The sequence below is a fragment of the Ixodes scapularis genome, unplaced genomic scaffold (assembly GCF_016920785.2).
Source record: "Ixodes scapularis isolate PalLabHiFi unplaced genomic scaffold, ASM1692078v2 PGA_scaffold1__304_contigs__length_218370807, whole genome shotgun sequence".
Lineage (NCBI taxonomy): Eukaryota > Metazoa > Arthropoda > Arachnida > Ixodida > Ixodidae > Ixodes > Ixodes scapularis.
Genome location: NW_024609846.1, coordinates 202,883,665 through 202,908,674, shown reverse-complemented (window position 1 = coordinate 202,908,674; position 25,010 = coordinate 202,883,665). Strand labels below are relative to the sequence as shown.

The 25,010-nt window shown below is 45.3% G+C and overlaps 1 pseudogene; it reads right to left on the bottom strand.

Moving 5' to 3' along the window:
• Positions 1 to 24,278, bottom strand: part of LOC121835911 — a 31,630-nt pseudogene extending 7,352 nt beyond the window's left edge.
• Between the last annotated feature and the right edge of the window lie 732 nt (positions 24,279 to 25,010).

Below are 25,010 nucleotides of genomic sequence, written 5' to 3'. Positions count from 1 at the left end.
TTTCTGCACAAGGCGGACTCGTATAACAGTATCTTCTCGAGCCCCTTGCTCCTCAAGAGTTCGACCCCGAGGACGGTGTGATCTTCGACAGCAGAGGACAAGCTGTGCAGCGTTGAAAATAATAAAGGTGGCCGCCTCTGCACCCCAGTATGTGCTGCCTACCAGGGTCGCCCTCATCAAACTTGCAGTCTGACAGCCGTCGAGCCTGTTGCGAGCTTCGTCACATCTGAAATATACTTGTGTGCATCTGCTTGCAATTTTGTGTCATACTTTGTAACTTGCCCAATCTAGTAGACACGACAAGTCCCTTTTGACTGCAGAGCGATCTACCTAGCAGACAGTACAAGCAGCATTCAATTTTGTTGGGTTCTTTTATCGACTACCTATTATAGATAAAGGAGCAGGTTGATACAAGGACACTTTTTTTTTTATCTGAAGCAATTGCATATGCATTAAAACGACTGACACCAAGCCCATGGCAGGCAAGTCTGGTATATATCATGGTAATAAAACCCGAGACTCAGGAACACAGAAGGGGACGAACACAACACAAATTCTGTTTCATGTTAGAAAAAGATAGACATAAGTATATTTCTTTTTATTGCTCTGGTACCTGGGCTGAAGGAACACCTCACCAAGCATGTGATGTCAGAGATTTTTTGGTATGGCACCTAAAATTAAACTTTATACGTTTGTGATAAGTTGCTTTTTCTGAAAAAGCTTTGTAACACAATGTTTATGGCAAGAGTAAGCTGGCCAAAATGCAAACCACATAAGCTAGACTCCGAAGCATTACGACTGAGAACAAAAGCAGGGCCTCCTCAAGGGTGGCATCTCGTTTCTCATCGACTGTGTAAGCATTCCGGCTCGAACAGTGTATTGTTCTAAGCATAGAGAAAGAAAAGGTGAAGAATTTACTGTGGTTGCTGGCATCCGGATGATTGGAGCTCTACCACCGTACCACCATTAATTGGGAAATTTCTGGTTCCTTGTATACGAAATTCACATTGACATCAGAAGTTGCGGTACAAGTGTCGATACATAAACAATGGCACCGAGATTTGCTGACGCGAAAATTTTATTTCATGTATGACAATTTTGTCGGGTATGACCAAGGTACTTCTGCAAATCTTGTTTCCATGCTATACTGAAATCATGAGAGAAGCAAAATAGTGCATAGGGAGCATTTTTTTTTTGTAGATGAAAATTCTGCCCCACCATGAGGTGCAGCACGAGTGTGGTCAGTGAAGATGACTGCTGGGCATGTGAAGCTGCTTGTCCCACCAGAGCCTGCAGCCAAAGTATACAAAAGGGGCTAATGCTTACAAATATATACATCTTTAAACAATATGTTAGAGAAATTGCATAGAACAATATAATCCCGGTGGTGTGGTAAGCAGTAGTGTATAGCACACCACTGCTTTTACCTTCTCTCATAACTGTCATGCAGTACTGGAAATAGCAAGAATGTGAGACTTTGGAAAGACGTTTAGTTTATGCGAGCACCTTCCTAACCCAGGAAGTGCTCAGACCAGCGAACTCATGCTGTGGGTTTTCCAGTACAGCACGTAACCTGTGAGACAGGCAGCCCTCAGCAATGTGCATTTAGCTTGATCTAATTACTTTGCAGTAAACAGGCCTGCTCTGTCGATCACATAAAAAAATGGAAAGGGACAAGCTGGTGGAAATCGGTCACTTCGAAACCCAACAGAAGGTCAGAAAAAGAAAAGGAGGGAAAACGCAAGACTGCTGTATTAGCCTTCCTTTCTGCTATAACTGTCTGTCATAGATGATTTCCAATGACACGCTAAGTGTTGTTCCCATCAATGCACTTGGTGCAGTGGGTGTCCAGCTGTTCCACATTGTGTTGAGTGAGCAACAAAGGATGTGAGCACGAGCTGCTCTTGATGTAACTGAATAAAGCAAGGATGAAGAAACTCGGCCTAAAATAAATTATTGCCATATGATGCGGGTTTTCTTTCCACGGTTCTCTACACAATGCTTGCCAGCTAATTTTGGACCTTGATTGCACTTCTCTAGAGCTAGGGAATTCATGTTGCACTCCAGCAGCATGTGCAATGCAACCAGCTGCTCTTGCCGAGTGGGCGAGAGGTCCTAAACAGTGCAGTTGGGGGAAGTTCAGGCCCTCACCATTCAGGGTGGCAGTTCACCTGACGAATGGTGCACGGCTGACAACATGACACAGTTTCAGTAGCACGCATACATGATTTGCGTGTGATGTCATGTCAGTAGGCGCCGTGGTGGTGGCCACCACTCTGTACATGTCAGATTCGGTTAATGGCAGAGGCTGCTCCTGTTGCCACGTGCGTCTCCAAGCAGGCGCGCTTGTGGCGGAATGATTGTCAAGCTTGTTTCCCTTGCAAAGGTCCGAGGTACGATGCCTGGCCGTGCAGGCACCTTTTTGTTGTTTCTGCAAATGTGGCATTCTGTTAAATTCAAGAACCCTCTTGCTTGTTCGAAGTTCAAATGTTATATGCGCCGAACCTTCTACGCCGATTGTCCCAGACACCCACGTATATGAGGGTGAGGCAATACGGAGTCTCGCCATTACGCTTGATCGTGCTACTCCGCCTTGATGCCTGCAAAGCTACCTCTTTGTATTTTTGTTTTGCACAAGTTCACCAAATTAAATGTTTAGTTTTTGTTCATTTATCACCTCATCATCTGTCATTCGTGACATTTTGGTGAAGGTGTGGGGCATTAACAAAAAGGTGCATGCACAGCCAGGCATCGAACCTCGGACCTTCGCAAGGGAGGCAAGAACGACAATCACTCCTCCACAAGCGCACCTGCTCAAAGACGCGCGTGGCAATATGTGCTAGTGCAGGAACTTGGGCTAAGCCTAGGCAGAAGTTTAAACGGTCAAGTGATCACGACAAAGTTTGCCCGTATTTGTCCGGTTCAGTACGAAGAAAATATTGCCCTGTGTGGCGGCAAGAACCATCTGCTACTTACTCTTAACTGAACTATTACAGATTGCGATCTCTAGCCAAAGGTGGAGGACTTAAATACCGAAGTGCAAAAAATTAAGAGAAATATGCAAAAGTGCATGAGACAACGATTATGCCGAGTTCGATAGGCAATGCCCAGCTAGGTGCGTCCTGTACCCACAGCCCTTTGCACAATCTATATAAATAGCAGACCTCAATTTGGGAATTGGTGAGCCAGTTTTGTCTTAGTGTCATTTCCTTGTCAATTTCAGAGTGGTGGGTGGCTGTAGTGTTGCCGGGAACGTTTGGTGGAAGCAGGTTGCTGTTGAGAAATGGGACCGGAGACGTACTGGGAATGTTTGGTGCAAGCAGGCCACTGTCGGGGGACGGATAACCGGAGCCACAGCCTTTTTGTAAACTGACATTTAGTCTCATCTATTTTTCTACTGTCTTGTTCAACACAAAACTCGAGTAACCATGTGTGAATTGCCTCTGCACCAAGTGTACACCTAAGTTTTTGTGAGTCTTGCTGAGGTGTCACCTTACTAGAAACACGGTCGGGCCTTCGGCCACCTTGGGAGCTACCGACCAGGCACAATAATGCTTATGACAGCTTCTTCGACCTTCCTCGTAGTTATGCACGGTGCAGATAGTGGTCACATTTTTATGCAATTGCTGAGATGGGCACAAAAACTGTCACTTTGGGCCACTGGAGCCAGCACAGTTCACCATGATCACAGTGTAGCAAAGCGGCAACCACAGACCATCACTGGCCATCAGCATGACACTAACGACGGCACTCGTGCATAATACATGTTAATGACGCGACATAGGTGCAAATAGTGTATCATGGAGATGGGTCCAGACTTTTTTATACCTACCATTTAATGGTGGTGGTGGAGCTGCCACCTGTGCTAGGTCCTCACTAGCACCTTTGGTCGCAGCAGATGAGTCCTGCAAAATCCAGTTAAACACAATTTAACGCACAACAAAATGACAGCCTTTCTGGTTACGCGTTGATGTAATGCCCCTTGCCTACACCTTAGAATTCAGGTATCGGAGTGCCTCATGCACAGGTATAGAAAAATTAACTCGTGAGCTTGAGCGCTACGATCCGAGCTTTCGAAAAACATTACTAGACAGCACACTCGTGCAAAGTCAATAAGGCCAAAAACAACACGGTGTCTGTTCACTACCAGAAGCAAGTTTTAGCAGACCGTTACCGTGTTCTGCGTTGGCCACAGTACGGCTGGTAAGGCTTTAAGCGCGCTGATAAGCATGCTTCAAAGTACAGCGCGAGCTACCAGTAGCAATTTCGCTGCGCACGGCAACGCTACGCTAAAACCGCCTATTGCGATTCCCAGCACTTACCAAAACTGCAGCCGAGATGCCGTGTGGCGACGGACGACGCGCGTCCGTGTCTTTGCGGGTCAGGATTCTGTCCTACTCCTCGAGTTCAGCGACGACACTTGGTTCACGTCCCCCACCAGACTGCCGAGTGGCAATCGCGACGTGACAACCTTTGAAAAAGCCCGACTTGACAGCAAAACTTCCAAAAGTGAGGCAAATCTTCGTACGAACACACGAGCACTTTACGTGCGACATCCACCGTCGGCCATGACGATTCATCACGATCGCGATGCAGCTCACGCATTGCGATCATCTAAATTGTTTCACTTACGTAAAAAGACACGATTCATGCGACCTAAACTTGACACCGGTAATTATATTTAGATTGTATCAAATATATACATTTTCATAAGTTAAAAATGTTGCTTTTACAAGAGCCTCCGATGCGGCGTTGCGCATTCCCCTCTAGGGACATTTTCTAGGTACAAATCCCGATGAAGTTACAACTCAATCGCCGCTCTTCGTCGACGTCATCAACGCGCCGCGATGAAGTTCCCTACCAGTTGAGTTCGCCGCCGATTGAATTCGGCTCCTCCCACCGGCGACGTCACGATGAAGTTTCTTCATCGCTTTTTCCAGCATAGACAGACGTCATAAAATGCTCGCCCTCGAGCACCGCGTACAAGCTTCCAATTTTTGCGTGTTTCTCCCTTAGACTTGCGTGTATTGCCTCATGATGTAATAGGCCAAAACAACAAGGACTAAAACGAAGGGAGAACTTGACAGGACGCGGCGTATTGCCTGTCGTCAAGCAATGGCCGCCGGTGAGGCCAGGGACGGGCTCCCGATTCGCGATCCAGACTTGCACTGTGAGAGTTCTAATGCATTACACCCGCGGTGTGCTGCACGGAGAACAGGCCCCGAACAACTTGCCGAATGCACCGAGTGCAGACTGATGCTGTCGCCATAGATGTTGTAGAAAAGTACCGACCTCAAACCGAAACTAGCGCCTTTTTGTTCGACGTGATGGGTGGGAATGCGAGAGTGCAGTCGCTGCCATCCTTTATCTATAAACGTTGGTTGCTGCAACGTGGAACTTACATTTGCGATGACTTCCAATTAAGCAACTTGGCTGTCAGAGATATCTACAGACGGCGTAAGTTTCCGATACCAGCTGACTACAAAACAGCATACACTTGGGAAAATTGATGGCGCTGTACGCGCAAGAGCTTGCTTCGTTTTAAGCATAGTATTATGAGTGAACCACTGAACGGATACGGGTTAAATCTAGTTCTTTAGAACATCTAGCAATACGTTTCGTAAGACTTTTTATTTCCCTGGTGAGGGCATTGAGAACGAGAGCTTTCTCAAAACAAAATATGACGGGGCAAGAAAGCTGCCGTTCAAATATGACTTTGTTTGAGTCTCGGGCAAACTCTCCATGTTTAGCCTTCCCGGACGCTGAGTGAATGCGTCACAGGTTTCTGCTGTGGGAGCTTTGTCGAAAAATGTTCCACTTTTCACCCATACACAAATGATGCTAGATCTCGCGGCCTATGTGGTTGTCCTAGGCCTTTCATTACATATTCGTAGGTTTGAGCGTCTGTACGGCTACAAAACGACTCAAATTTTGCAAATAAAACATTGGCTGTCGATTCCTCCCTTCGTGAAGTATTAGACACTTACAATTCAAGCTCGCGTTTGAGTTTGTGGCCCGCGGGACGCGATTTCGAGCAGTAAACCAACTTTTTCTTTCAGTTCCGCTGTGCGAATGCCGCATCGTAGCAGACGAACTCTCGTCGTCTGCTCTCGCTCCTTGCCTGGGCGGCACTAGAGAGCTCAAAGACAACGTACAGCGAGCGGCGTGAACGCTCGCCTCCCCGCGCTGTCTCGTTCTCTCGTGCACCGCCTAGGGATCGCGGGGGATTTTTCGTCAAAAGTTGCGAAGTTGAGCGCACGCAGGGAAGAGGAAACTTTGCGGCGTTCTTTTGGTCACTCCCCCCGCTACGTGAAAAAGCGAAGGATGTTTTGCTCCACGAGTTTAGCTACCCTGGTCAAGGTCATAGAAACACTAGAACTCCGGACTATAGTTTTTATACTACCTAGACGTCAGTCGTCACGTACATAAAATCACCGCGACCTGACTTGTTGTCACAACGCCATGCGACATCAGGACGACGCCTTGACGTCAACGTCGTCATCGACGTTGACAACGTGCATTACAGGACATCAGGACTGCGTTCCGACGTCATATTGCGCTGACAACGACGACGATGCCAGCGTTGGCGTTGATGACGACGACGACAACGTCACGGGACGTCAAGATGACGGCGTTCTTGTCAATGCGACGTCATAAGGACGCTTGGTGTCAGTTTGTCGACGTCGTTGTCGACATGACGCAACTCGACGTCACGAAGACGTCCCGACAACTTCGGGACGTCGACGTTGACGTCAACGTCAACGACGTCAAGACTTCGTCGTGACTGCGCGTCGACGTTGATGCTGACGAAAGCGGCGACGTTACACGCCGTCAAGGCTTCGTTGTGACGTTGACGTTAATGATGACGTCACGACGGCGTTAACGTGACGTCATAGCGATGTTTAACGTTGCGTAGGGCGTCGACGTCAACGTCGGCATCGACAACCACGTCCACGTCGTCCTCGACGCGGCGCGCGACGTCATGATCGCGTCGCAACGGCGACTTGATGTCGCGCAACGGCGTCGTCCTCAACGCTACGCGATGTCACGGCCGCGTCACAACGGCGAATTGATGTCGCGTAACGGCGTCGTCCTTGACGCGACGGGATGTCACGACGGCCTTACGAGAGCATGTTGGCGTCGCGTAATTTCGTAGTCGATGATGACGTCGTGGCGTCGTCGTAACGTCCCGTCGTCGCGTGGTGGTGCTTTGACGTTACCTCTAACATCAAAATCATAAAAAATACAATATAGCCCCTAAGGGGCTATATTGTCCATTTGACCTTGACCTGTGTCGTTGCTTGATCGCACGCAGCCGAGGTGGCGCTGCGATCGAAGTGGCTTGGTTTCACCTGATCGCTTTCCACATTTTGAGGTGCAACTGAAAGCATGAGCGGAGCCTGTAGCTCGTCCCACTCGTACTTTCTAGTGCACTCTAACAGGGGCGACGATCTACATACGGTATCGACGTAAAAAGCAGGATGGTCCCTAGTGAACCGAGAAGAGACATGAATGTTAATTCTGGTATGTAGGAAAATTAAGTCACGCTCAGCCCTTCTTTCGGGCAATAGCCTCAGAGAAATCTTATCAACGAGAAAGTAATAATTGTAATAAAAACGACGTTGAAAATACCGGTCATAAACAATACGTACGGAACGATTTTGTACAGTTTGTGGAAGCCGAGGGTGAAAGACGAGGCAGAGGGCACGTGACAGGCGGTCGGCGGAGAAGTCACGAGCTGGCGCGAGAAAGTGCGTGCTGAGCGAGGCTGGAGCTGGGCAGGAACGACGGAGCCGGGCTGCGTAGCCTGGCCCACGGCGAACCCCGGAATCAGCGTTCTACTGAAATTATTAACTTTATCTTTGTCAGGCAACGCTTGACGTCTAACGGGATCTTTTTTTATATTTTAAAATCATATTCTGCAATTCTCCGTTCACCATTAAGCTGAGAGTAGGGGCTCCGCCTTTAGCGCGAGCTCGCTGGCTTCCGCAGTGCTTTAGTTGCGCGTGCCTGCGCGTGCACGCTTGTGTTAGCAAAGGAAGAAAGCTCGCGCTGAAGATGGAGCTTTTTCTCTCTGCTTAAAGGGGCGGTGCAACGATATTCAATTGGAATGTTTTTCACTTTACACCAGCTTACTGGCACGAGTGGGACTCAAGGATACTCGCACGCAACTCCACTGACCAGGAAACTTCTTTGTTGCGGTGTAATTTCAAGGACAAAATCAATCAATATCAATCTATCTATCCTTTGCAAATAGTGATGACGTAACATGGGGATGGCAGTATACCCCAATGACGATATTTGTTGCGGTTCATAGATTGGAACCCGAGCATTGCGTGGGCACTCGAATTGGGCTCGTGATAATCGATAGCTCGAGAAGCATTCGGGTAGTGACCCGTGTCCAATCGCTGCAACGACGACAATAGCCGAACCACAACAATGTCTGGAACTCAGCGCGTGTCCTGTGCCTTGCCAACCCCAGCGCGTGGCTATGATCAACATTGGCGGCATAGAATTGGCTCCAGATCACGTGGCCGCTTGTTCTGGCTGCCAGTTGAGGGGTTGAACGCTGCTCGTTTTTCTTTAATTTTTTTTTTCGGGGACTTCTTTTGTGTGGGGTGAAAAACGAACGCGTGTTTTATAGGTCATTAATGTCAGGGATCCATTCTTTTTTTTGCGCATAGTACAAAAAATGTTGCATCGCCCCTTTAAGGATCGACGTACTAGCCACTAAATGAGCTGTACTTAGAGTATCGGCACTCCGTTTCTTGACGCTGTTGTGGGCGCCGCCATCTTGGTGCTTGTGCAGAGCAGGCGCAACTGCCGATCGTCATGATTCCAAAGTGCGACTCCTTGAGCATTAGATTCGGTGTTTGTCTCGTCGCAATCTCTTTAAATATTTATGGATGACGGAAAGGCGTTTCCTGCGATTTCAGAAAAAGCTTCAGATACAAAACATAACTTTAAGGCTAACATAATTTTAAGCCACAATATGGCCAAGTGTCGTTACTCTGAAGCGAAGCTCATTTAGTGGCACTAGGTGGACGGAGCATAGTGAGGTCCAAAATGACCCTACGCGCATAATGTATCCCAGCATACTTCAGTTGAGTGAATGTTTTTCACTTGAGTGAATGCTCGATTCTTAGATTCGTAGGTGAGCATTTCTTCGCATCCGTCAAAAGGCCGGTGAGCTTTCCTCCGCCGCCCGAGGCGGAAGTACCTCCTCTCAGAGTTTATCGGCGTTGCCTCAACGCGGCGTAGATTTCGCGGGAGTAGTCATTACTCCGTGAAAACCCCAGACTCGTACTTTTTCGTAGGAAAGCGTTCAGCATTGAATTTATTAAACTTTACACAGAGAGCCCTTCATATCTTAGAACAAGCTTATTTTAGTTAGCCTAGCCGAGTTCAAAAAGATAACTTATGATGATATATTTCGTCAAACTCTTCAGGCCGATCAAAATTAAGGAAAGTTGGAGAAAATCGGTGCTCGGAAAGCTTTCCTCGGTAGGCGAAGGAAAACGACGTGAGCAAATATTTGTTAATTTTTCACCCAGAAATGCTACACACGATGTTTGAAATACGAAGCAGTCGCTCCAGATTAAATTTATATACAAATTAGGACAAATTTCTTATTCAAATATTTCATCGCTGCCCCTCTCTTTCATGGTATTCGCTCTTCACGCGTTCTGATATGTCAGTTTTCGTTGAGGGCGACGTGATGGATATGACAACATCTTTGAAACGGCAATTTTGTTCGGGCGCAAATTCCTAATATTTTGTAGCCTCTAGCGTTGTGCGAGACATCCGCGGTGGCAGGAAGTCTTCTTATGTCGTGGCAGAGTGGGTTTAATTATGAATGAATTCGACAATTTGACGTTGACTGAAAAGGAGGCGCGACATAAAGTTGCTGTCATATCAGGATTACTCGCGCAATTTAATATCTGTCACTCGAGTAAAATATGTGTCGGAAAAATCTCAAATTAAAAAGACACTAAGAAATCTGAGTTTTCATTCGTCACCGCCTTTCTTTGGGTTAAAACATGGTCTGAAGTCTCTTCGTGGTAACTCCAGTGACAATCTCTGAGTAAAAGCTCGCCAGAAACTCGTGGCACAGTGTGACCATTGGCGTTAAATAGATATTCTAGATGTAAGAGAAAGGGAGTTAATGGAACTGCAAAGTTGGAGTTGCTCCCTCTCTCGCAATTTGAATGTTACAATTTAGTGGCCGATGCCTCCCGCGTCAATTGGTAGCAAGTGCGCACACACCGCATCTTCGCATGGCGAAGAGAGAAGCAGGTGGAAAGGCGGAAACGCTTTCAGACGATGAAGGCTTTCGTCACCTCCTTTTATGGCGAATTCGGGTGGTCGATCGTCGGCAACTTATTTTGCCGGAAAACCGGCAATAGTGTTCGCGTGGTCACTACCCGCCCGGCGCGCACCGTTCGAGTGGTGGTTCTCCGGCAAGCACCGGCAACTTTCCGGCGATTTTTCCGCCCGAGCTCCAAAACGGCCGGGCGAGTAGGCGCCAGACTGTGTCCGGTGTCGTCACTTCCGAAATGGAAGAGAAGGTCAGTGAGAAAAAAATGAACTAGAGAGTAAACTGATCTGAAGTCACCTCAGGAGCCCTTACTCGAGTGAATCCAAGTCGTTGAGACATGGGTGACAGCGGCGACAGGCTCTCGCTAGCTGTCTCGCGCGGGCAAGAGGCAAAGTAAACTGCCACCGTCTGGCGTTTCGTGTTCGGGTGCTGAGGGTCACGTGGTGTGCTGCCGGCGCGTTTCTGGTTGCCGGTTCTGCCGGCTCGGTCTTGCCGGCGATTGCCCGCCCGAATTCGCCATTATTTGTGTTGCAAAGACGGCCCAGAAACAACGTGACCTTGTTCGAACGGTTGGAAGCACTCTTCAGTTCAGGCACGCTAGCAGCCGTAGATGTGTGCGCAACTGCTGAGCGCGTGCTGACGACGAGCTTCCACAGTTCTTTTACAACGCGCATTCACTTTCAACATTGTCGGTCTTAGCAAGCTATTAAAGGGGCTGTGCAACGACATTGGGTAGGAATATTTCTTACTTTACACCAGCTCCCTGGCACTAGTGGGACCCAAGAATACTAGAACGCAATACTACTGACCAAGAAGCGTCTTCGTCAGGGCGCAATTCAAAGGATGGAAGCGGAGCTTTTCTTTCAGTCTCTCCTTCCAAAGCCACCTTTTGCTCCCTTGCGAAATTTGATGACGGAGCTGTGGGCACAATGGCAACAGTACGATCCCCGGGAATGCGTCATCAAGCTTTGCGGTGACGATATTCAAATGCTGCTCACACAGTGGACGCGAAGACTGTGTACGTATTCGATCTGGGCTCGTGACAATCGATGCCTCGACATGCATTCGGGTAGTGGCCCGTGTCCAATCGCTGCGACGACGACAATAGCCAAGCCATAACAGTGTCTGGAACACAGTGCGTGTGCTGTGCTTTGCCAACCCCAGCGCGTGGCTATGATCAACATTGGCGGCATATAATCGGCTCCTGATCATGTGGCCGCTTGTTCTGGCTGCGAGTTGAGGGGGTGAACGGTGCACGTTCTTCTTTAATTTTTTTTCTGGAACTTCTATTGCTTGGGGTGAAAAACGAACGCGTGTTTCATAGGTCATTAACGTCAGGGATTCATTTTAAGCGGTATTCGCGCGAAGTACAAAAATTGTTGCGTCGCCCCTTTGATGTGGGCTCGTTCTGAGTATGCGCTCTAAACAGCGCCCTTAAATATGGCGTCTTGTGAATACCCCTATAGAGCGTTCAGTTTCGCCTGGTCTTGGCGTACCTCGTACGTTTGTTTTCTCCCCAAATGCGCCCGCGTACTTTGTCCTTTGATTGGCGCATGCGCCAAAGACGCATTTTCGAATGAGGCCGGCTCACACATTTGAAACGGTTGCGTTCGCACGTAATCGAAATGACCGTTCCGGCCAAAACACCCCAACAACCGTGACTCACAGATTGATTCGCGGAGCTGCCTCTTGCATTGTGTACGGCGAACGCTAGTCCCGGTGACTTTGTCGTTACGGTCGTTTCGGTTGCATGCAAACGCAACCAATGCCGGTGTGTGAACTCGAAGGGCGCTGCCAGTGTCAAAGGGAAACTGAAGCGGCTCTGGATTTGAGAAAAGACTCTCAGATCGTCTTCATTTGGCCTCCAGGATGAAGAATATCCAGATTATATTTCGATTTGGTGCACAAAGGTTGCAGAACATAATTTTCTAAGTACCGCTGAAGCCCCTCCTCCCGTAGCATGACATCATATCGAGAAAATAAATTGCCTGTGAGTATGTTTATACAACATTGAAGTTAGTCTGCCTTCAACTAGCGACTTGTCTTTAAGCTGTAGATGAGCAGTTTAGCCAGTGCAGTACAACCCCTACCCGGGGGTCTTTAACGTACACCACGCAGTAGTGATACACAACCGCACATCCTGGACCCCAAAACTCGTCAGAGACAAAGTTGGGGCCGAAGTTGACAGAGCGCACCGATCGGCCTAACATGACGTTGACTTCTCGCTTTTGTCGCCGACGTCCAATCGGCGTGCTCCGCGAACTTTCGGCTCTAGCTTTGTGTTTCACGAGTTTAGGGACCCAGATCGAAACGGGCAGGGGTGGGAAATGAAGCCGTCATATCCAGAGTTTTCGGAATATTAGCTTTCGGCCATTTTTAGTGTTTACCAGAGTTATGCGTGCGCACTTTCGCTATTTCCAAAAAGGGCAGAAAAAGACGTCACGACTGGTGTCAGTCCGGGGGAATATACATGGCAAGCATGCAATTGCACGCGCTGTCCACACGAGCTTCACGAGCACGGTGGCCGAAACATCTAGGTATGACGTAATGGCTGGTCAGGGGTTCTCCGTGTTTCCTCAAGTTTAGTCACATCTTCGAAGAAACGAACGTGATGTTTAGATTCATGAGATAAAGATACTCTAGAATTCACCTCTTACCCGTTTTTTTCAAGAACCTCTTGAACTTCCCATTTACGTTGTAACCTCTATAGCTGCTATATATACTCCTGCATCCTTTAATTTAGCTGTGAAGGGCTTCGTTTTTGAGGTTTCCTTTATTGTTACCTTGCTTCGGAGGTTAAAAAGCCAATCTTGTCACTTGCGCGCAAGTTTAGTGGTTATACTGCGCCTCGGACAATGTAACTCCTAATATGTAACCGCTAGGAGCAGCATTTTTAACATCTTTACGCGGTTGCTAACACCCGCCCCCCTCTTCGTCCCCTCAACCCCCCCCCCCCCCCCCCCCCCCAAAGAAGAGGGTGGAGAGTGAGAGAGACAAACAAAAAGAGGCCCAAGACACAATGGCATAAGAAAAAGGAGCGTAAGCTAGTTTAGCTTCTATTTTTTTTGTGTGTGTTTGTGTGTATTACGGATTTCGAAAATTTAGACACGTAATCTCAGGTGACCAGACTTGGCGCCATGACCGCGATGCGCTCTTCGTTGGGCTGGAAGTCGTTGCGGTAAGCGGCGGTGGCGGTCAGGCGGCTGTCATCAAATATCCACAGGTTTTTTTTTTTTTTTTTTGTGGTTGGGTTTTGCGAGTTCTGGAAAACATCCAGAAGCTTGATAAGGTGCATTTGGCACTTGACTTGTACAAAATAATTTATATTGGTTACATATGTATCGGGGTATGAGGGATTCATGATCTGTTCATTTAGGTCGCCATGGCGGCTCTGGCAAACAAATACGTGTTTGGGATTGTGAGATGACGCTGCCAAGAGGAGGACCATGATGCATAGCTACCTCGTGGAAGCTGCGTCGATCGGTATCAATAACCCGCAGCTCAAGTGGGGATAGTGCCAGCATGGACCGTCGGGACATGGTAACCTGGGCACGAAACCTTTTTAAAAAGTGATTGGCGAAAGTTATATTTGAACGGTTTCTGACGTGAATCTCAGACTTCACGGTTTCCGCCATCTGGTCGACTCGAGCGAACTAGTTAACGCCAGCCTGCATGTTAGCGGTTCGTTCGCTCCATACCCAAGCACGGGGGGGGGGGGGGGGGGGGAATGTAGGGGGCTTTTTAAGCGCAGATGACGTCTTCGCGTTTATGTGGGAAAATTTGTGAAAAAAGAAACCATAAGTTTCGCTTCGAAAGTCTTGTTTGAAGTTCATATTCCTATGTTAGTTTGGATTGCGGTGCTCTTGAAGCCAACAAACTACTAATTGTGCAAGGCCGAATTTCTAAGCGTTAAGCATACTCGCGTAATTGAATGACCAATGCTTGCTGAATTAATTTTCTTGTTTGTTTACACTGCAGGTGGAAGAAACAGACTAACTCCCCTTGTCTGGCACAGCGCAGAAAATTGTGATTTACGGTAGAAATCCGGGAAATCTTGTGCCACTGAGTGATTCGCTTCTGGTGTGCCTCGTACTCTATAACATCAAGAGCCTCCACTACCCCAGACTTGTACACGTTACTGAAAAATAGTAAGGAATTACATTTACAATTACTCAAGGCTAAATTGTAATTTATTACAATTACAATTACCCTCCCATGGAAGTAACTGGCCGTTACCCCAAAAGTAATCCGTTACTTTCGTGGCGTTACTTTTAACATTATTGCCCTCAAGTAAGGAACAAAGGGAAGAGGGTTATTCAAGTTCTTTTCGTTGCCACCTGTTCCATTTAATGACCTTGAGTATTTTGAGCAACAGCTGGCTCTCGAATGTCTCGTCAGACATTTTGCGTTATTTCTTACTCAATATGTCGACTGCTACGCTGAACACCATTTGAGCTGAGGCACTGGATGGGACTGCCATATTGTTCCTCACAAATGCTTCATGCTCTGCATTGAATTTTTTCAGCGAAGCGAGGGAAGTGCTATTTACCTCGAATGTAGAACAAAGCTTCGTCGTTGCAGCCGTTGCTGTTATTTGAGAGATTTAGTAGATCCTTCCGATACCTCCGATACCCGCAATAACGGTACCCGATACGATATGATGCATACGCAAAGACGGCGGCAAAGTATCGGATATCGTTATCAGAGTCATCGGGCCGATCTATTAAAATTCTCCATTGTATAAATCGCGAAGCTGTAGAAGTCATCAATAGCAAAACATAGTTGTAACAGTAAGGTGATAATTAAATAATAAATAAGGGTTGGCTCGATATTCTTCTTCCTTTGGTTCTGAACAGTTCGAGCCTCACTTGAGACGTTGGTGAATAAAAAAAAGTTTCTAATATATAAATATAAGTAATAAAAGAAAAGGAAGGACACTCATAACAACAATTAATTAAAATGTCGGTTAATACAAGGGAATGTAAACGCACGTTTGCCCTGTGTACCTTTCTTGGTGCCGTTCAAAAACGCACGGAGCACGAACAGACTGCAGTTTACTCCGGTGTTCTCCAGATAGACGTCCGCTGATGTCACGGGCAGCAAAGGGTAGGGTACTAAGTAAGCCGCGCTATGGCCCCACTCACGAATTTACTCTCTCCTCAAGCCCAGAATATCAAGTCTATGTCAGCCACCATTATGTTTTATTTGTAAAAATATCTGCTTGAGATAAGATGCGTCCTGCTGGGGCAAAACAGGAAGAAGAAGAAAGAAAGACTATTAGCATTTTCTAAGTGCTCGCAAAAAGCTGACTCACAAAAAGGGTAGGGTAGACGGAGCGTTGTCTTGTGTTGTGACATTATGAAACTATAACCGAGAAGGACATTGTTAATTCTTTTCAGTGCACTTACCGCCTCGACCTTCTTGAAAGCCTCCCTTTGGGCTGGTCGATTCGCGTGACAGTGTCACTGCGCTCAACTTTACAAAAATTTAAAAAAAAAACTTTATTTAGAATGGGGGGGAGGGGGGGGGGGGTCGAGTCTGACAAAAAATGTAACGGATTACAAGGAATCCGTTACGTCAAAAATGTAAGGGAATTACTTTAAAATTACTCTAGAAAATATGTAATCATTCCGTTACTAAATTACCGATAAATGTAAGGGATTACAAGTAATTTCGTTACTTGTAACGGATTACGTACAAGTCTGCACTACCCAATCGCATTTGCTCCATTTTTTATTCTACTAAAAAAGATGGTGTGTTCCAAGGACAGCGTCCCGAGAGCATTGATGAAAAGAAAACTGAAAGCCCTTTTGAAAAGTTTGAAGTCATGATGAGGCATGTGTGTAGTGTGATAGACATTAATGTACCAGAAAGAGTTACCTAATTCCCTCGGTCCGATCATAATGAATACAAACTTTTATTATTTTATTCTTGAGCGCAACTGCCTCATATTCAAACATTGTCCTAGACATGACGTTTTTGGGGGTAAACATTAAACCAAAGGTTAAGCATTTTTCTTTATTCGCGGAGTTGTGATTTCTATCATTTCTTTGCCAGTAGACATGCCAGTCGTCAAGTACTGCGCTCACATTTTCGGTGTGCGTGCCCGTAAGTCGTATAATGTTTACTTTCGTAAAAATAAAAGTTTAGCGGTGCAGGCACATGCTTTTTATGGCGCGTAAACGTTTTGAGTGTGCAATGAAAATCTTTCAAGTTTTGACAATAAAGGACGCTATTTTGAAAACATGTTTCTTTTTCTGAAACCTGCTCAAGCTCAGCCTTCTCTGTGGGGCATCCACATCAGCCGAAGAACGAGTCTCGTGAAGAGACATGCAAAGAAACTATTTTTATAACGGCCTGATTACAATCCGCATGCCACGAAATTCACCCCCTCCCCTCCTTACAAAGAAAAAAATAATCATGGCAATACATTATTGACAGAAGACAGGTTTGAGTGTTTTCTAGGAGAAGCTTTTAGGTGCCACCTTTGAGGAACACTCAAATGAGTCTCCGGTCGTTAATATTGCTGTGATTAATTTTATTCTCTGGAGAAAACGCACTTTGAGACATGCGTATTGTATTTAGGTTGTTTTACAAAATATTTTTTTTGCGGTGTCGAATTAAGTAAAGAGCAAAATGACGAGGCTTTAAAATGGCATATGAAGTCTGCTTCTAACATGCCTTCGGGGGAGAGGAAGAGAGACGTGCTTCAAGTCGTATCTTGATACTCAATTTGGATACTTTCGCAGCGCCGCAGATTGGCGCGAATATTTTGCATAGAAGTTTACAAAAATTGTACACAGGAAGTTCGTTTTTTATTTGCGCACATTTTATCACAAGAGAAAAGGAGTGGCCATTGCCCGCATGCACTATTTTCACTGCGTTATCGGGCTCGCTCAACAGATTTGTTGTGATTTACGTTCTACAGAGCTGTTTCACATACCCTAAGCATGCTAAAAAAAAAAGAAGAAAACATAAGTTAGACTATTAAACATCTAATCAATGATCGCCACGCGCCCCGCTTTCTACGCGTTGGATCAGACACCAGGGGGCGCCGTCGGACGGCGTTTTCGAACAATAATTGCGGTATTGCATTTCCCATACACCATTGCAAGAAACACTCAACCCCAGGTGCAACAAACCGTTTTCGAGCCCAGTCACTGGGTTTGAGGCTAGGATCTCACCGGCGTCTCTGCTAACCCCAACCGAGCGGACTGTGATTTCGATGGCGCAGCCTACGTAGGCGAAGTTTCAAACACTGCTGGTGACTAGATTATCGTCTTTTCCCACTGTCTTTTGTGTTTCATGGTGGATCTATTTTGTAAGCATCGTACTATATTTGATAAAAAAGAAGACCTGTAGACTATTCTTGTTGGGTACGCGCGAGACAGAACAAATGCGACTGTTAGTCGCATTTGTTGTTAGAACATTAGTTTTGTAGTTTTTTTGTTTTTTTTTTTTAAGACAAGTTTTAACTGCGCCGCCCGACTTTTTTCCCGACATTAAGGCAGCAGCAGTGTTGACGAACGAATCGACGCCTAAACAACGCGTTTTTGATACCGCAGGCTTCTGTTGCAAGGCTGTTTGCGTGTGAACATCAGTGCTCAGCTCGGCTGCAGTGCCGAAGCTCTGCAGCATCATTGCCCGCAGGAAGCTGCAGACGCACAAGAAACACGCATTCGGGGACCTGCGCGTGACTGTCATCGAAAGCATCGTCATCCCACCAGAGCCCTCAAGGTCATCACGTGGTCACTACGTTATCGGCCACTGGCTATATAACAAGGGCTTTTCACCGAGGTCTCTACATTTCGGCAGCGGCAGTGGTGACAAACGAATCGAAACCTAAACAACGCTTTTTGATACCGCAGGTTGGTGTTATTTCTATTGGAATTTCATTTTTACTTGACCACTACTGCTGCTGCCTCTGTAGTGCTACTGTTCGTATTTTCGTTTTCTGTTTTTGAGCAGTTTTATTTTTACCCATTTTTGAACATGTTACTGAGCCAAAAATTGTTGACTGCGTTTAAGGATCTAAAGAATGAGTTCAAAACAGAGCTGAAGGTTTTTGGAGGTGCTTTTGATAAAGAAATTCGAAAGGATGTGCCGGACGTTAAGGCAAGCTTAATTAGTCAGATGTGTGAGGAAATGGAAACCTAGATCAAAGTTGCGCAGGATGAGAACAGAGAACTGAAAAAGGACAATGCGCGGCTTCAAACGACGTGTGACCAACTTGCTGTCCGTAGGAAATATAGCGAAACACGTATACAGAGTTCAAAGCAGTACTCTCGCAATGCAAACATTGAAATAGAATGGCTACCTACAGCGCCAAACGAGAATTTGTCCACGCTACCGGAATGAATAGGTGCCCAAATTTTCGTACCAATTACAAAGGAAGTCATTGAGATATGCTATCGAGTACGCATCGCAAACAGCACTACCGACAAAAACATTGTCGTGCAGTTCGTTCATAGAGTCAAAAGAAACGATGTACTAGAGGAAGCAAGACGCCACAGGCTTAATGTGACCAGGGTCGAATTAATATTAAACGAGCCCATTTACATCAATGAATACCTCTGTCCACAGATAAAGAGGCTCCTCGGTCAAACTACCAGCAAAAATAGAAGGCGAATTGGAAGTTTGTCTGGGTTAGAAACGGCCAGATCTTTGCACGGAAGGCAGTTGGCACTCCGACTTTAAAGATCATGACTTGTGAGAACCTCTCCGAAATTGTTTAAATTGCATACAAAAAAAATTGTAGCATTTAAAAATGGGACTCGCAAATTTTTTAGATCCCGCTGACCTTGGAAAGTGATTAGACGTAAACGATTTATCGTTTTTTTCACTTAAACGTCCGTTGAATGAGTAATAAAACAAACGACGTCGAAATGTTGCTAGATAGTACGGGTATAAAATTTTATGCAATAATGTTTACTGAAACTTGGTATAACGATAACTCGAGTCACTTTCTTATTCCTAACTATAACAACTTTGTGCTAAATCGATCACATAGAAGGGGTGGTGGAGTAGCCGTACAAACCAGTGTCATCTCTAAAAACCGAACTTTTAACTGAATTCACTAAGTCAACCGCGGACTACAAAGTATTAACTTTATGTAATGATTGTACTATTTTGTATGTTGTATATTGGCCTCTTGATAGAAATGTCGCCAAGTATTGTGTGTTTCTGGAGCGATTTCTTGATTTTGTATGTTGCAACAGATATTCATTGTTTAGGAGTGGAGACTTCATAGACGTATCCACTGTATACCTCCCTCGCAAGCTGAATTTATCTCTATTCTTGAATGAAATGGTTGTAACAATTTAATCGAATGTCCAACACGTGTCACAAGTAATTCGTCTACCCTCATTGGCCTCTTCATAACAAATAATGATAATGGACATGGGTATTCTGGCGTAATACTAAGTAATGTCAGCGATCATTTCCCTATTTTTTTTGTTGATTAGAAAATCTCGTAATAAGACATCAATACCATTACAGGAACCAATGTTTGCTCAACAAATGAATGCTCAAATATTAGAAACGTTTCGTAATGCCATAAGTAATACTGACTGGAGCTTAATATACATAAAGGAAGCAGCAGATGAAGCTTATAACATTTTCTCGTCTTTTTTACCTAGGATTTATGAAAATTGTTTTCCGTATAAACAAATAACAAAAAACAAAAATTCAAAAAAGCCGTGAGTCACACCTGAAGAAGTTCGTAAAATAAACATAAAAATAAGCTTTTAAAAAAAATTATTAAACATAGGGATCCAAGTCAACTATGTCCTTATAAAGCTTTCCGTAACAAACTAAATTCCGAACTGAAACATGCTAAATCGAATTACTAGAACAGTATGTTCAATGATGCCATAAGACAAAAAGAAGATATGTTATGGAAACATAAATTCTTTTTCAAAGCAGCTGAAGAACGTTCTCGTTATGATGTTGAACTAGATTGAAGCAAGTTGTCTGACTTAAAGCTTGCAGCTTGTTACTGCTGTTCTACGACGATCATCCAGATGACAATCATTTTGATAGGCACAAGCGCGCCCCTTATAGGTCGTTAGAGTTTCGAATAGCTAAAGTAACCTACTTTTTTTTCATCCCAGTAATGTTTTGTAGCATGGATCAGTGATATTCTGCTCCTTTTGGTTGGACTGTATAAAATAGTCTTACGATGTTTGTTTTTGTTTGTTTGTTGTCCGTTTTGTGTTGTTACGTGCTAATAAACCATTCTGGTAAACCAGATTTGCGCCACTGTATAATTGTGTTTGTCACGGACGTTGATAAAAAATTACGCAATGCGAAAGTATCTTCAAAAGTAATTGAATTACATTTCTAAGTACTTCTACTCTACTCAAGATACTTTACAATGAAAGTAACTTGAGTAGTATTTTAAATGATTTATGAAGGAGGTATTTAGTAACTTAACTTAAATACTTTTATCGAGTATTTTGTCCAACACTGGGTTAGAGTCACCTTTGCTTACTCGTAGCAAAACTAAAAAAACAGGACCCCTGTTTCCCCCGATTCCAGGGGCGTTTCCATACCTGGCGACACAATCCGCATGTTTTACAGACAGACTTTGATTGGAATAGCGGCACGTGGGTCGTCTGATAGTACATGCAACTTTCAGTACGCAAGTCAAGAAATTCTGGACTCCGCAGCTCCTTTTTTTTTTGTCAAGTGGCTAAAAGGCCCAAAACTAAAGGCATGACTGCTAGAAGTTACAAGAGCTGTAAGACGACCGAGATACCGCTACTACAGAACAGAACTATGTGCAAAACACGCGAATATTGTCGAGATCGTATGGCAGTACCCCTAGAATCGGCAGTAACAGATCACTCGGATGTGTATTGCTCACACCATATCGTGATGAAGCAGGGTACATTCTTATTGAACAGATATAGTGCGACAAAAAGACAGGGAGAGTGCAGGCTAAATGGCGATAATAAATTATTTTGTGTAACAGCCGAGACTGTGGTTAGGATGAAAGTAGAAAGTGACACAGAGGGGAACGTCTCTAGAAGAAAAAGAAACAGGAGGAGTTATTGGTTACATGGGGACCAAGAGCGTCGTTTTGGTCGGCATTCAAAAGTTGCCCATACCCTCATTATGATGTGTTTATTTTGAAAAAAATATGTTTTTATCCACGGAAATAAGAACGATTTCGGACTGTCAACTTTCAAAGTTTTATTTTAAGAATTCGATGACTCCAAGTTTCCGTTATGCTTCTTACAGAAGCTATCTAAATTAGTTTGCAACTGATAATAAGTAGCCAAGCTTACAACTCGTGACGTCACAGCGAGGCAAATCCTGGTCGAGACCTCAGAAACAGAAATCATATGAGCGTGCCACCGAAACATTCCGGCGCTTATAATCTCTCGATGAAAAACGAACTTTCTTTTGATTATGTTTTATGTTTAGTTTTTACGCACCAATAAATCAGTCAATTCCGTTGCAGTGTCCTTCGCGCCTTCTCTAAATTTAGCGTTTTTTTTTTTTTTTTAGTTTGCAAAAACTGAATATAAATATTCCTTTTCATTGGGAAACCAAAGCTTGGCTGCGATTTTTGGGTATGAAATATCACAGCATGTTCGTTGAGTGTGAGTCCCCTACTGAAAAAAACCCATATGAAGTTGTACCGGATCGTACCGGTCCATACCGGTCCGGTATATTTAGACCGGAGCCCCGGTAGCATCATTCCGGCAGCCCGGAGTAGTTACACCGGGACCGGTATACGTTGTCTGGGGTCCCGGTGACGGCGTACCGGCGGCCCGGAGTGTTTCACCGGGACCGGTTTGCTTAGTGCGGAGCCCCGGTAGCCTGATAGCAGTGGACCCATCTGGTGTACCGGACTGTGGCTCCGGTCGCACCGGGTATTACCGGAATTCTAGGAAAGCAAAGCGGTCAACCGGTGCGTTAAACCGGTGAACCAGATCGTCAAAGCGGTCACCCGGTAACTCTACCGATAAGCGGGAAAGCTGTGGCGGTTTATCAGTTCGTCATACCGGCGAAGACGCATAACTAAAGCCATAAAGCGCGAAACACATGTACGACGAAAACCTTCCGATCCGACGTGCGGACTGCCGGAATGACCTTGGGGGGAGAGGGTGTTCGTAGCACCGGAGAGCGTTGAAAACCCTCGCCTCCGACGGTCGTATTGCGCGGTCGGACGTCGGATCGGACGGTTTCGTCGTACATGTGTTTCGCGCTTAAGGCGGCTGATTCGCGAAAAACGTAAATGTTTTATTACACCTGATTTTGACGAATTTGAAGCAAACTAGGAACAAGAAAATAAAAATATCTCCATAAAAGTGCAGCACGCAATAAAAATGTTTGCAATTGTAGTTTCTGTATAAAACAAAAGTAAAAGGATAAATATCACTAGAAAAAAAAAGGGGGGAATATTCACACATCTTTAATAAAAGCCCTACTAAAAAAAAACAGTGAAAAACGAACCTGGAATCTGAAAAACGGTTTTCATAAACCAGAAAAATGTAACAGATTAAAAAAAAAAAACGGTTTAACACCTTGGGTTTATACCGGGAAATACACCAGGACAAAATACAAACGCTTTGCATACACCAGCCTGCAACCCAAGCCCTACGGAGCCCCCATGCCCCTCCGGAAAGAGAGTCCCATACCATTTAGTACAGCGAAGATTCATCGAAAACACTCTTTTTTTTACGTGTTAATCATTAAAAAGAAGCGTAAATATCGCCAAATGCCTCCTAAAAAAAAAATATGCCAGAAAAAAAAAAAAAAAAGCCCCATTAGGAATCGAACCCGCGACCGTGGCGTAGACGTCAGAGGCGTTACCACTGCGCTAGATTTTTTTTCTTCTTTATTGCCGGGATATGGACATTCACAGAATAACATACTACAAAATTCCAAATGCCACGCTTATCGACTGACGTCTTACGGGACATGTCTAAGATGGTTTCAAGCGAGTCACATCGTCGAGTACCGATGCAAAATCAGGTACGCAAGGTTGAGCCTTCGGCATTTCTAAAACATATTGCATAGATTTACCGAAGTATTCTTTAACCTCTCTGGCATCAGTATCTGCATGGCGGACGGCCATGCGGGATTTGCATATACTGTGAGGGCCTACAAGCATCACAAGATCATATGGAACATTGTTCTCTTCCTCTACAGCTAAAAACCTAATACCATGCGGATTTAACGGAAACGTTTTCTTCAATGTACGTTGCAACACGTCCCAAAGAAAAATCCCATCCCAACAGTCTAGAAAGACGTGTTCTACTGTCTCCGGCTTTTGGCACAGAAAACAGTTTAAACTCCACGGTACAAACAGACCTTCGTCTTCTAACCAAGTCTTTACCGGCAAGACTCCAGATTGCAATTTAAAGAAAAAGGTTTCAACAGATGGCTGAACAGGCATTGTTTTAACTCGCTTGAGAACATTCTGAGCAGGACCCATACAATACAGAGATCTATACAGCGGTACAGGCAGGGTAACGTCAACAAGATCTCTGTACAATCGCCTTCGAGATACCCTGCTCGAATATTCTAGAGAGAAAAGCGTGCACGAAAACTGCATAGCTTTTACCACCTCACGCCTCGCGCCTTGAATCCCTCCACCACAAACCCTCGGAGATGAGACAACGAAACCCGGGAGCCAGCCCCCCCCCCCCCTCCCCCCCCTCCCCCCCCCCCCCCCCCCCCCCCCCCCCCCAAGCGGACGCGCCGGAACAGGTTCATTCGACTCGTCCGCTCCCAAGTGGATCCCCATATCAACACAGAAAACACCCAATGCAATCTCTGTACATTCACTCGCGAACAGTGCAGTACCTGCAGAAGATACCATATCGTGCTTGCTAAAAACAGGTTACGTAGTGTGGCGCACGCAAAAATTGATAGGTCCTTTACACTTTTCAGCCTTTTCACGTAGTTCGACTATCTGCCTCCGCCAGTACGGCTCACTGTCTCGGTAATTTTCCAATGGAACCCCTAAGTATTTTGGAGGTGTCGTTACCCAACATACATTTTCAAACACAGTGGGCGTTGACTCCCACTCTCAGTGCCAAACACCTAAACATTTTTGCCAAGTTACAGCGCTTCCGCTATGTTTGCAAAATGTATTAATTATCTTCAACGTCTTTCTGATACTATTCATATCGACACAAAATATGGCAATGTCATCGGCGTGTGACAACACGTGGAGCTCGCACGACTGCAGTGCAAACCCACGAATAATTTTGCTACAAATTATACGCAAACAAAAGGACTCAATATTAATGCAAAAAAGAAGTGGGGACAACGGACAGCCCTGGCGCACCGCCCGGAGAACTTCAATGCGTTCACTTATCGATTTGTTAATGACCAGGTTAGTAGTACACCCATCGTATGCCATGCGTACCCCATCAAGAAGAATGGATCCTACGTTTATGTGTTCTACAATAGTAAACAAAAGTTCATGCGAGGCTTAATCGAAAGCTTTTTCGAGGTTGATCTGAAGGATCGCCACTACTCGATTCATACAATCGCAACAGTCGAGAACGCTCCAGGCTACATGAATATTGGTTACCATTGATCGACCTTTTATCCCACACGTTTGATGAGGACCAACGATATCTTTCATGAACGTCTGCAACCTACTCGCCAATATTTTCATAAATATTTTATAATCGACTTTAGTCAAACTAATTGGTCCATAGGGTGG